Raw genomic sequence first — 5,223 nt, forward strand, 5'->3', positions numbered from 1 at the left:
TACTCCAAGTGTTATTCCTCCGTCAGTATATTCTTCACTTCTATATTTCTGGTACAACACGCTATTACAGCTGTGAAACTCAACAGAATCTCCTAATGGGCGTTCCTGTTGTCATTACCTATGTCTTCATATAGGTGGTATGGAGGGTAAACAAAGCAACACATGAATTTGATTGGCTATCAAAATATGTTCATGTTTTTGAACGAAGTTCCTCCGCCCACTTTTCAACTATTCACCCTGCTATTGCCAGAAGTTGCTGGGTCCCATAGACAAAATAACGCACTTCTGGACAATACTCCAGGCTGTCGCCCGCTGTTAACGTACTGTAACGGGCGTACTCTGACAATACATACAGTACAGTACAGTACAGTACAACAGGTATTGCATAACTAACTAGGCCAACTTGCATCGTTCCTGACTTAGATTGATCCTGAGTCCCGACTTGCATGGTCCCAGAGTGGTGCCGGTGCGTAAAGGTCACAGCGGTATAGTATTCAAAATGATTAATGTGGAGGTCAACGTTCTCATTTGTGTGGACGCAATGTGCATAATAATCCACGGACCGTATAGGTCGTATTTACTATGAAAACACAGAAGCATCTCCCGTCCGTTAGTCACCCACGCCTCCATATATGGTCACACCTCGTGACATCGCGCCTATGGTCACGTCTTGTGACATCACGCCACCATATATGGCCATCTCCATATACTGTATGAAGATCACAACACTGACCTCATCTAACCCTGGATAACCATACATGGAGAAGACTGGATCATCACCTAAATCTGCATATATGGAGCCGGCCAGCAACTCTACATCTGACCTCAAACATTCAAACCCTTAGATCTCCATAGTTGGAGCTGACCTGTTCTGACATTCCATATGTTGATCCTTCCTCACCCGCCCTCCCTGTTCTGACATTCCTATGTTTATCTGACCTCATCAAACCCTGTACACTCCAGACACGCTCCATTTTTAGCCAGTACAGAATTCATTCCATTATGTTGATCTGAGTGCCCCCCCATGCCAAAGTGCTAGCGCTCGCCCAGCAGTCTGCCGCCTGCCCTCAGGGCGTCTTACTGGTGTATTAAGGTGAGGTGTGAGTTTTCAGAGTTTGGCTGACATCTGTACCTCCCCGAATTCTCACAAAAGTATAGTAATGATGTAAAAAGAGGGGGGGGGAAAGCAATGCAACACTTGTATTGTATTTACAATGCATGATGTTCCATCTCTGTGGCAAACTGTTGCTTTCCAACAGTTAGGAGTCTCCAATGACATCCTCCTGGTCCATATACCCAGAGACACCGTCAAGATAACCACTGCAAGAAGGTCATTAGCACAGTAATTAACAAACATGTGTGCCTTATTCCCCTTAATGGGGGCTCTTTAATCTTGTTATTAGCCACCTAATTAATGATGGAAAGCACACGAATGCAGCTCAGCTTGGCAGAGGACCCCACAGTGGCGTTCCCGCCGGGCACCCTTGGCTTGAACAGGGAGGGCACAAAATCTAATCTAACCTTCAGGGCACTTCAGTCAGGGGGTGTGGCTGACATCAAATGAGAAAGATGAGATACTGCTGGCAGTATTGCTAGGCCAGTATTTGATCACACATGAGGATAATCAAAATGCAAAACTCAAAATTGCATATTTCTTATATTTTAACATTTTCATAAAGGAAGTACACTTTTCTTTGAGGGAGCTCAGCTTATATCTGTTCACTGGCAACAGCTATACTGCCTTAGGAGTTTCTCTTCGGGCAGTGCCAAGCTTATAGCCTTCCAGGCACTGACAGGCAAATTCATGGCCATGTCAAATCTCTTTTTCTATCATTTGAAGCCACCTTTCAAAAGAATTGGTGGAGAATTTCTTTTTTCATATCCTAAACACACAAATGTCTCTGAACTGGTGTCTTCGTTCTATACTCTCTGAGCACTCGTCACCGTTCAAGCATCCTCTCAAGTGACAGGTGTCTGCCACAACACATTACCATGGGAGGAGGCTGCAGAGACCACGGCGGTGAGCTGCTTGTGGTTGTGGCGACACCGCCGACATGTTTATTTATCCCTGCGTCAGATTTTTCCGAGCACCTGCTCATCTTACTCTTTTTCAACCCTTTCTTGTTGTCATCTATCCACTAAAGGCTGGGTTCCAGAGTAGATGCACTAAAGGCTGGGTTCCAGAGTAGATGCATGTATACAAAACCGCACAGCGTGTAGCAAGGTGCTTCTGGCAACACAAGAAAGTTACACTTTTGCGCCGGTAGTGTCCCCGCCTCCCCTCCCCGACATAAATTCTATACACACGCGCGCGCGCACGCACACACGCACGGGCACGCACACGTGGAGAGTGTATACACAAGTGGAGTTTTGGAGTTGTGGTGTTTTACGACTCCACATGGAAACCACCAGTTCTCCAACACTGCAAACTATAAGGTATAAAACCAGTGGCCATTATTTATAACACTATACATTGTCAGCTTTCTTTTTCATTGTGTGCAAGTGGAATATTGCCGTAAGTCAATTCCGCTGAGTCAGGAGATCTTAAAACCTTTTTCATGTCACAAACTCCCAAAGTGAAAATATAAACCTCCTCTCCTCCTGTCAATAGCAGTGAATGCTCCTCGAACAACAGTGACATCATGGCAGCACCATTCCTGTACTGTACAGAAGGAATACGGTTTACTTAAAGAGCTATGTCACTTTCAGATAACTTTATAACTTTATTTAAGCAATATTACACGAGAGGGTGTCCTTTATCGTGATTATTGGCACAACAGCGAGTTGCATATAACGTTTACAGAACAGGAATCCTATAAAGGGCATCCTGAGTCCTCTTGCTGAGGAGCTGTACATTATATCTGGGGCCTCTTTGTAGTCTGCTTTGTTCCATGTGCAGTTTCTAGTTACAAGAGGTGTGCGTGTGCGTGTGTGTGTGTGTGTGTGTGTGTGTGTGTGTGTGTGTGTGTGTGCGTGCGTGCGTGCGTGTGTGTGCGTGTGTGCGTGCGTGCGTGCGTGCGTGCGTTGCGGGTGGGGGCTTTTCCCATCTGCCACAGCCTTAGAAGTAGAAGCCTCAGACTCTTTGCTTAACACTACCTGACAAGTCGGTTGACATCTCAGAGAGTTCCTTAATATATTCTTAAACCTTTTGGCATCTCTTTCCTGCCCCAAATCTCATGAATAAGGCATAGGGCTCAGTCAGCAAGTGAGCAGCAAGGAGAGAGCGGCCGGCTCCCATCCATCAATGTCGAGGTGCCTGCCTCTGTGGCGCTCCGTTCAAGCGCACACGCACGCACGCACGCACGCACACACGCACGCACACACACACACACACACACACACACACACACACACACACACACACACACACACACACACACACACACACACACACACACACACACACACACACACGCACACACACACACACACACACACACACTATTTTTTTTTGTCAGCACATAGGTAAGGTATAAGCTGATATAGTGACGCTTTGGGGTACGAGGCATGAGGAATAGCAGAGTGTGTGTTTGGTCCAAATGGTGAGAGAGGTGGGGGTGCTTAGGCATTTAGTGGGCATAAATCTTGTGAAATCACCGGGGGAATCAGTGTAGGGCCACCAACGGGCCGGCTCTCCGATCCACGGCTGACTGAGGGTGAAAGAGAGAAGGTATACAAGAAGAGGGGCTTGCTGTGTAGAGAGAGAGACAGACGTAGATAAAGACACTGCTACTTCTAGCTATATGGCCAAATGCTCTCTAGACACCCATCTCATCTCTCATGCAGCACACACACACACACACACACACACACACACACACACACACACACACACACACACACACACACACACACACACACACTCTGACAAACATGGTGAATAGCCAAGAGCTCGATCACAATGATCCATGGATCAGAGAGAGAGGTGTGTGTGTGTGTGTGTGTGTGTGTGTGTGTGTGTGTGTGTGTGTGTGTGTGTGTGTGTGTGTGTGTGTGTGTGTGTGTGTGTGTGTGTGTGTGTGTGTGTGTGTGTGTGTGTGTGTGTGTTTCCCTTTGTTCTTATAGGAAGACCAAATGCATCCACCCGCAAGCATAGAAAGACGAGGAAACCCTTAATGGGAGCATTTTCCTGTCTTTATTGATACAGGGGGCTATTTTAGTTTTCCCCGAACCCTATATATATACTTCATTGACCGGTTTCTATAGGGCTCTATCCTCGCCTTATTGGCACACTCATTTTTATCCTCTAGTCTACAACGAATCTCTTCAATGAAAATATCCAATCCACATGTTGCACAACACGCCATCATGTAAGCTTGTATAGAGTGGCTACTCTACATATGAATGTTCAGTTATTTCCGCCATATGTGCATGTGAGTATGTGCGTGTTTGTGCGCGCACATACTGTACTGAATATACGAGTGTATAAGCCATGGACGCAAATGACTAGTGAGGTTCTCTTCCTCCCCTGTCTCTCCTTCCCTCTCCCCTCTTTCATTCTCTACAGGTCTGAGGTCCATAACCACCAGTGTGGCTGACTCCAGCAGCCCTCATTGGCCAGCCTCTGATTCCCTGGCTCCGCCTTCAACCAATCATACTCACCTGTGCCCTATAAAAGGGCTGTGTTGGGCTCAGTGCATGAACTCTCTTCACCAACACCAGTTTGTTTATTAACCTACAGACCAAGAAACCTTGCTGTTGTTGTTCTCCTACTATATCTAGTGTGTATGCCCTGCCTTGGGACAGGTAAGACAGGGGCCCCTATACATAGACCACACGTAGGCTGAATCTATGTTAAACCACACTAGGTAAGGGATGGTTGCCACTTTTGTATTTATCCTCATTGGACAGTGTAGCTAGGCAGTCAGGCTTTTGTTTTCATGTCAGTCAGTTAGACAGTATTGTGTTCGCCTTAGCTGCTTAGTTTGTTATTTTGGCAAAGTGGCATACTTTTGTTTTGAAACTTCTGACCATTTTGTAAACACTGTAAATAGTATCCTGCTTTAAACCACTAAAAGCGCATAAGGTACTTTTTGCCTCTAAATCTGTGTTGTCTCAGTTTATTTGCACCTTTTAATGCTTTGTATCCCATTTTCATTTATGTTGTGATACTCTAGCCTCTATTTTTATCCCACGATTTTGTAACCCATTTTTCACCCCTGTGTCAATCATCTAATGTGATCCTGGGCTCTACACACCCTCCACCAACCTAGTCCCCATATA

At 45.9% G+C, this 5,223-nt stretch overlaps 1 protein-coding gene across 1 annotated transcript in view; it reads left to right on the plus strand.

The window, feature by feature from the left end:
• The window catches only part of fhit (fragile histidine triad diadenosine triphosphatase), a 368,579-nt gene extending 363,576 nt beyond the window's left edge, over positions 1-5,003 (plus strand). Inside the window, exon 9 of the mRNA XM_083771365.1 lies at positions 4,508-5,003. The gene's annotated coding sequence lies outside the window, so the exon portion shown is untranslated. The remainder of the gene's footprint in view (positions 1-4,507) is intronic.
• The last annotated feature ends 220 nt before the right edge of the window (positions 5,004-5,223 follow it).

This window comes from Protomyctophum parallelum (assembly GCF_964188405.1).
Source record: "Protomyctophum parallelum genome assembly, chromosome: 8".
Classification (NCBI taxonomy): domain Eukaryota; kingdom Metazoa; phylum Chordata; class Actinopteri; order Myctophiformes; family Myctophidae; genus Protomyctophum; species Protomyctophum parallelum.